The 9,032-nt window shown below is 31.3% G+C and overlaps 1 protein-coding gene across 11 annotated transcripts in view; it reads right to left on the reverse strand.

The window, feature by feature from the left end:
* The window catches only part of LOC106458732 (phosphatidylinositol 4-phosphate 5-kinase type-1 alpha-like), a 104,824-nt gene extending 96,911 nt beyond the window's left edge, over window positions 1–7,913 (reverse strand). For 9 of the 11 annotated variants that reach the window (XM_022385022.1, XM_022385015.1, XM_022385020.1 and 6 more), the window contains exons 1-2: window positions 7,608–7,913; window positions 1,904–1,943 (exon numbers count right to left, since the gene is read on the reverse strand). The gene's annotated coding sequence lies outside the window, so the exon portion shown is untranslated. The remainder of the gene's footprint in view (window positions 1–1,903; window positions 1,944–7,607) is intronic. The other 2 variants (XM_022385021.1, XM_022385013.1) reach the window with 2 other exon arrangements.
* Window positions 7,914–9,032: the final 1,119 nt, after the last annotated feature.

The following is a 9,032-nucleotide window of genomic DNA, read 5'->3' on the forward strand; positions in this document are numbered from 1 at the left end:
CATCGTTGACACTTACGAACATTCAAACTATTTCCATAAACTTCTTTGATATTCTTTGTTGCCACAAAGGCGTTGTTTCCCTTCTTGTATTCAAACAGCATTACATGCCGAATGTGTGTCTCATCGTGTGTTATCACCATAAGGGATTAGAGTATACTAAACTTTACACGTTATATAGGCTACACTAGCGTGATGTTTAGGCAGTTAATTTAACTATTATACGTAATGTACTTCTTTTGGAGGTGGTTAATGAAAGTGTTCCAAAATGCAGCATTAATTTCTTGATGACCTAATATATATGTATTAGGGTTTACACCAGGTATCCAACCAACAACTTTATTATCTGGTTCCAAAATCACTACCTGGATCCGTCAAAGGAATGACTAACATCAAACTGCATGTATTCTTTTCTTGGCATTCCAACTTTCCAATATCAAGAATGAAACATTGTGCATGTTTTGTACATGTTAGGAAATAAAAAAAAAGAATTCATCAAAGTTTTACTGCGTGTTTGTTTTGTTTTCCCATGCATTCCTTTCTCTCTGAAAGTATTATAAGCCTCATCCCCACCAATGATAGTGTACTGCTATTGTTTACTAGATACAGTGTACTACATACATAACATTACACAGTTATCAGATTGAGTACTGAGGCTTGCAAAGTTATAACACAAAGCTGTATGCAGTGCAGCAAACTGCTCCATGGGCAGTGTACACTTAACTCCAAACTGCCACTTGTCATTGCACATTCACAAAGTCCATTGGTTGATATAGTTCGGGTGATACTATAACCTGTACCATAAGAGATTGTTCTGCCTAATCATATAAACTGTGAATCCATGACGTAAATTGGAAGCATGTGACTGGCCAAGAAATAATATCAGACTGTGACACTCATTTGAAGGTTGCTGTAAAATATCTGACTCTAAAGTAAGGGAGAAACCATAGACGTAACTAATGTAAGTAGTAAGTACATTCAGCCATGGCTTGCAAGCTGGAAGTTACAACCACCTATAAGCTGCAAATCCTTGCTTGTTTTGGATGGAAAATTTTTTAAAAGGCACACAAAATACAGTTAATTAGGAAGTGACACCGAACATACAGGAGAAAATGAGAGTGACAGTACAGCAAACAGTAGGCCTAATTTAACTAACCTACTATGAGCTAGGCTAGGCCTATACTGTAAATACAAATGCTTTACTTCAGTTTCATGATTTTTCATAGTTATGTTTTTATACTATCATTTAATCTTATTCCACATTACTTTAGCTTTTACAATTCTACCAAATTTACAAAACCACATATATCGGCAACCCAACTCTAAGCTAACAAGTCTTTTAGTTCCCATTGACCTTTAACAGTAAGTAAACTGATGGGCACCCCGATACCTGACAGGTAATGATCCTCAGGTACCTGTGTTGGAAATTTCTACCCGGTGTAAACACTAATATGTACATGACAATATATTTCCTTATTGTATAACTACAACTGCTCTTCAATTTACTTTTTTATATATAAAAAAATTCCTCCCTGCATACTGGTTGTTCTTATTGAAAGCTGTCAGTAGGTAAAATCAAGTTGCGAGTCCAGCATACATTTGCTGGCATTAGAATTTTCTGTCTATGCCATACTTTATAAAATTTCCACTCTGTTTATAAATGGTGGATAATAATGTGGTTTGGATTAGTTTTCAGCCAAAAAGACAAATCTTATCAAATGCTGTCACTGTCCAATGGGGAAATCGGGATCTTCGGCCAGACACTGGCAGCATCTGCTCGGATTTAAGGAGTTAACCTTCCCATGATCTCAATATCCACACTCAAAAGATTGCTCACCGAACAACCTTAACAAAACTACATTAAGACTTACACATGTACTTCACACATATGTACTTTCTTGCTTACCTGTTTCTTAATATCTTAAACCTTACTCATAATTGTCCATCTGCAAAACACAAAGAAATAATGTTGAATTATACAAGTAGAAATAAAGACAAACAAATTTTAAGATCTAAGCTTACTATTATTACAATGAAAAACTTGTTTCCTGAAATATCCAGAGGTACATGTATGATTGCTCTTTAGGTAATAAATATGAAAATATCAAAAGACCTGAAACAAGTATATAAATAAAGTGGCTTAGATGAGAGAGAAAGGGGTAAAATCTACAATAATCAAATCAAGTGTGACAAAAGGTTTCAAGTTCAATACACACACAAAATAGTGTTAGTCCAAATATAACATCAACTAATTGTAGCATTAAGATGTTCTAGACAAATCTAGAAACCTTCACGTATGGCAATACAAGACACATGCACCCACATAGGTAGACAATGCATTCATCAGTAACTTGAATACACGAATCATTTCATCCAAATAAATAATTCACACACCAAACATAGCTCTTACTGATCACATGCTTTGATTAAATATAGCATACAAGAAAACTTTCATGTGATTCATAGTGAAACAAAAACCTGCATTGTGAAAACATGAAATATTCAGTGTCCTATCAAGACAGCTTTTTATGCCCTAGATATATAAGTTCTTTTCTAAACTCTACTGTACAAAGACTCTCCTTTTTCCACATTTACCATTTATATACAAGTCTGCAAACAAATCATCCCCTTATAAGTATCTACATACAGTATATGAAAAGTACTGTAAGATGCCTATTCTGAACTGGACTGTATAGTTTTTAGTTCATTTAAAGACTTCTAAATGAGGAGGAGAAATAGGAAAGAAAGTGTCCACCTAAAGATACATCTTTTTTGAATTACTTACTACTTTACCTATGATTGAGAAGAAAATTACAGTGAATCACAGGAGGAATGTAGATTTTGTAAATTTAAGTAGAAATGAGCATTTACAAAGAATTAGAGCATATACAAATCAAGTGAATTGTCAACATGTCCAAATATAGACAAAACTGAAATAGGAATCTTACAAATCATCCCATAACCGAGATAAAAGATAGAGCCACAATCTTATTTTGGCATAAGCTACATCCCTCCTATTAACTGTGCTAAGCAACTAAGTGAGTTTGAGTGGATTAGAAAAATTAATTTCAAAAGGTAAAATAATATATATGTGCATACTGAATATTTAATAGGTGAATTTAACCCAAGATAACAAGACATTCTGAAGAGGTCAGTCATCAAAATTGAACCACATGAACAATGAGAACTTAGAGAAGATACTGCTCAAACATTTACTTCTAGTACATCATTCAAAGTTGGTGGGAATTCTCTTGACAATGAAAACTCACATCCACGGTACTGCTTAAACTTCATTTTCCTACAATACCCTATGCACAAACTGTTAAATAAATCAAGGTTTATATCAACACTGACATGAATTAAAACAGTTTATAGCTTTCTGTAATTTTTATCATGTTATACATTCTTCCTAGAACTGAAAGTCAAATGCCATTGGGCTCCTACTGTAGACAAAATCAGTGAAAAATGTTGTTTTATTAATTTATTGCATATGTAGCTGGGGGTTTTTGAATTAATTGCGTATGTATATTTGTGTATATAGTTTGGGGGTTTAAAAGTATGTACTTAAGTGTTCATGTGTATGTGATAGCTTTCTGCAGATCAGAATTTTCAGGAAACTGTGTGGCTCCCTAGAAATCTACCTAGTGTGTTTCTAACAATGTCAAAAAAAAAACTTGTCCAACAGGCAGAATATAATGGTAAAACTTTTATAGCAGGGATGGCTTGGAAACCAGATTCAATTAACACAGAAAAACACCTTCCCACATTTTTGAACACTGCAAAACAAATAAACACAACGTAAGCATAGAAAATACAAACATATTTAGTAGAGAAACAAAGACAAACAAACTCAAAATTAATGAAGACCTACTTATACAAGAGCTCAAACCAAAATTAAACCAACATAAAGGAACACCTTTATACCTATATTAATCACCTAACATCTAACTTCTACACCCCGTACAATCTCATACCTGTTCACACTCTTGTCCCTAAGACATGGGCCCAGTAACGGCCAGTTTAAAACTGTCTTTGTTAACCTGAAGATGACCTAAGAAGGTCGAAACATTATTCTTGTACTTTATCTTAATTAAAGTTTTTAATATCCATACCAGCCATCTCTGCTATACATTTTTACTTCAAGTGGGTATCTCGTCATCATTAATGGTAAAACTTGTCATCCTGGGAATTATGCAATAAGAATTACACACCTTTGACTAACTCATCACTGGAAGTCCAACGCTTAACTAAAAACTAATTCTGAGGCTTGCAGTACAAGATGCTTGAATAGTGTATGCACACAATGTTAAAAAACCACCAAGCCAAAACAACAGTAGAGCAGGGCACAGAAGTGATAAATAAATGTAACTAAAATTTACAGAAATAAAATCTGAGACAGTAAAGAATATATAAATACTACACATGACATATTTGTTAGCTTGATCAAGATAGCTAAAAAAAAAGATGAAATTCCTATCAAGTGTTAATATTCTAACAAAAGAAAGCTTTTTCTAAATAGATGCTTAGAGAACTTAACCTTTTAATAAAGACATAGAATCACTTATAAAAGGGTTGACACAGAGGTTTATAGAGATAAACATGTTAAAGAGATATCATTAAGGTTCAAAACATTAAATTTGTCTTGGAGAGTTTTTATGTTTACATTAATTGCAAAAAAAATCAATTAGCTTTCATGGCACTAATCAATGTTATTAGTGCTCATAGATAAAATTGCAAGCTCTAGTGAGTGCCGAAATGTACCAATAAATGGTAAAGGAACAGATTCTTAAGCTGATTAATTTCTTTAAAAAAGAGTGGAATGACTTTTACTTAAATACTATTTATATTGAAGAACTGTTTGTTCTGGATAAGCCTGAGAAATGTTTGAGAACAAAGCTAACAGATTTGTCAAGATATATCATAGAAAATTTGCAGAAGCTAAACAGAGATAATGATGTTTTTTTTTTGGAGGTTTATGAGAGACCACAAAATCTCTGATGGCTAGAAGATAGTCACTATAGTTCCAATTTTTAACAAGAAAGGATTCAAAAACATATACATCTGTTAGTATGACTTTTGTTACCAAAGTTTCAAAATTTGTTAAGACATGATTTAGAAAAAGTACTTACAAGCTTAACATTAATTAATGATTCTCACTATGTTTTTCAATAGGATTTTTTTGCCTAACCAATTTGATGGGTTCTTTTATACAACTTCCACTTTTTTTTTATTATTGTGGCATCCTGATTTATATTTTAAACCTTAATTTTTGCAAAAATCCTTTATTAAGATGCATCACAAAAGACCAATTTTTTTTAAGTCAAATGTCTATGAGACTAGTGGAAAAGATTAATAACTTGAAAACTAGCTTAATGGTAGAAACCAGAGATGATAATGGGCATTATTCTTAATGAGATAATGTAACTAGTTGGATCTCTCAGGAATACATTTGTGGCTTTTTATTGTTCATTCTTTATGTTAATGATTTGTAGATTTCTTCAATACATATTGGTGGAGGCCAAATCATTAACCTATCATAGGAGTGCTGACTGCTAAGCATATCAAATCAGTCCTGTATCTAATAGAATTGGATGATTAACTCTATTACCTACGAGCACCGATAACTATGATAGTTGGAATAGTTGAAAATTACTATTTGACTCACTAATTTTGATTGATTACTTACATGACATTAATTACTTAATGCATTAATGTCAAATACATAATCAATTAATCAAAATCGGTGTTTGATTATGATAATTTCCAACTATCCTAGTAATCAAAATATTGCCATTATGATTTTTTATTATTATTCATTCAAGGTTGATCAACTTAATCATTTAGCATCACAACTAATGAAAATAATCAACTAATCCAAATTATTGTTTCCAATTATTACTATTTCTAATAATTTCTAACTATCCAAGTAATGAGACAATAACCAAGCTGTAGTGTCTACACTCATATCATGACTGAGATTCTACACAATGCCAGTGATGAAATACTCAAAGCATTTTGAATAAAACAATAACTTTGCCTTTAAATTTTATTACAAGGTGAGTCAAAGCAACAAAAAATATTGCCAACTATAGACATGTAATTATAAAAATACAGTAACTGTCTCTAAGCTACTTATTAGCATTATATGTTTTAAAAATGTTCTAATCACATTTCTTTTATCAATAATGTCTAATAAGCCATGTAACTGAACCAACACTACAATATAACATGTTAACTTGATTATGGTACACGGATGGCAAACAACCAGCCAAATTCTATGGCATTTGTAGGTGTTAATGTGGCAGAATCCAATCTGCATGCATCAGTATTATAACATATCTGTTTTATGTCACCCATTACTTTATTCAACCATCTTTTATAACAAGTTACAAATCACAATCTACAAATACACATTCTTACTCTTTTACTATTGCTTCTGTTTTAAATATGTTCGTATCAACCATTCAGTCCTCTTTAAAAACTAACATTATTTTCAGCACAAGATTTCTGCAATCTTCACCTATTGCAAAAATCTTCCAAACAAACACTATTAACCATATATTTTATAATGTAAGAATTTCTTTCAAAAGTGCATGGTTATTTATACGCTACATTCTATTCCAAATCATGAACCATTCATTATGGTCTGCAATTCCTTACTAGTGTCAAGACTTTTAAAAAGTAGCTGTTAAATCTTCATGTCAACTCTAATTCAGGTTTCTTTAAAGTTTTGGGACAAATTTCAAAAGGGGCTTCAGTCAAACATATTCTCAAAAAGTTTCTAAACACTTCTAAACAAAACAGTTTCTTTAAAATTACAAATTATTATGAAAAGCTATCAATGTATCAATAACATATTAATTGAATAAAAACAAAAAGGTTAGACAAAACTCCTGAAAAAAATGCTACTTTAAACTACAGAGCTTCAAAAGTCTAATCTCTAGCTTAACTTCATACAAATTATACTTCATTGTAACACAGAAATCATTTCTAATTTCAGATGCCAGTATGAATAATAATTAAATTATAAATTTTGTAAGAGCCCCATACACCATTAGCAAACCTCAAAAAGGAAAAGGATACACTTAAGTTAAAGGTGTTAAAATTGTGGGAAATACAAGTTACATTTTAAGGTATTTCCTTTCTGGTGCCATATTTTTTGTCCCTTTTTATTTCACATTCCATCTTATTATGAAAAAATTAATTAAAACATTAAACGTTTTATATTTCCTTTACAAATTACATAGTTTATCCTTTCTTTTCTATGCCATAATTTCCTTTACACTTACTTTCATTTCAGTCTCTAATGAGTAATATAAATAGTACGAAATTACGACCCTTACACTTTACAAGTGTTACACTGTTAGTGTTACACTTACACCGTAACTTGTAAGATACAGTTACAATAATTTTCTACTTAAGTTTAATTTAAATGTTTAACTTTAATAGGTTTCATTTTCACTCTTCAAAATGAAACGATTTATCACAAAAACTTAGTCCAATTTACATATAATGCAATTTTAGAAGAGAAATACATTTTTCGTTCAGATTATTTTATACTAACTTACATTTAACACTGGTCAAACAAAAACGAAAAATAGGTCGCTCACCCTAGGTATTTTTATGTTACTTTCTACTAGTACTAGTAGTACTACTACTAGAATTTTACTTAGTCAGTGTTCGGTACAGTTTTTAACTTTAGACTCTAGTCCAGAAGTATTCAGCCGTGAAACTAAACTTGGATAAATGAAGTTTAAATTATTTTCGGAATTCGAAGGATGAAGAGACAATGTAGATTTTACATAAAATGTGTGGTAATATAGAAATTTCACAATGTTCGCAATCTCCAATAAGCCTAACGTGAGGAGTTCAACCTACGCTAATTCTACAGTCATCCACATCCGAAGATTTTGACAAGATTTTTATTGCGCACGCATGGACTAACAAAACGACCTCTATCATATAAAAGTGGCCACACCAAATATTTTTATCAAAACATTGGTGACTGCTGTTCAGAATGAATCACGTATTTCTATAATAGTTTATCATTGTAAGTGCATGTAAAACTTTGGACATTAAAACTGATTTCTAAACTATCTAGGTGAAAACTGAAACAGTGGAAAGTGAAAATTCACGGAATTAAATGGTGAGATATCAGTATTTATCATACTCCCTAAAATATAATATTTGTTGGAAAATGAACATTATTGATTGTTTAAATTTCTTAAAAAATATGTAACGTGAAACTCAAATGAAGTTGTAATGCTTAAAATAAGGTATTAACTATATAATGGCATAATCACATGTAAAGTAAACTTGAAAATTTGTCATTTCACTAGAACAAAAATTAGTTTGTTTGTTGAATTTCGTTCAAAACTACTTGAGGGCTATCTGCGCTAGGGTTCCTAATTTTGAAGTGATAGATGAAAAGGAAGTCAGCTAGTCAACACATTGAACGCCAACTCTTGGGCTACTCGTTACTAGCGAATAGTGGGATCAATCGTTATATTATAATGCCCTCGTGGCAAAAAGGGCGTGCATCTTCGGTGACAGAATTCGAACTCATGACCCGCAAAATGTAAGTCGAGTACTCTAACCAACAGGTCACGCCAGACCTCCCAGAAATAAGAAAAAAGTTATAATCTTCAAACTATTTTAATATTCTATTTCTGAAAAAAAAGTTCATTGCTTGGCTCAGCTAAACTAGATCGTTCTTCATATTTGAAAATAATAAAAATCATCATCTGAACTTTATCGGCTGATTTTACAGAAACATTGGAAGTAAGAGTTCCACTATAAATATATGAAGTGATTGATCATCACTATTTATCAAATGAATAAATTTTAGACAGTCCTTTTTTTCATTTTTTTTTCTTTTTAAAAAATATGTAGATAGATATTTGCCAGTAAATAAAAGAGTTATTTAAAATGTATTTTTTCATGTTAGTTGTTATTTTTACGTAACGTTAACTTTATGTGAATGATTATGTAATATGTATTTGTGAAATTAATTCCAAAGATAAAGGAAGCCCATA

Source organism: Limulus polyphemus, unplaced genomic scaffold (assembly GCF_000517525.1).
Source record: "Limulus polyphemus unplaced genomic scaffold, Limulus_polyphemus-2.1.2 Scaffold506, whole genome shotgun sequence".
In the NCBI taxonomy this organism is placed as follows: Eukaryota; Metazoa; Arthropoda; class Merostomata; order Xiphosura; family Limulidae; genus Limulus; species Limulus polyphemus.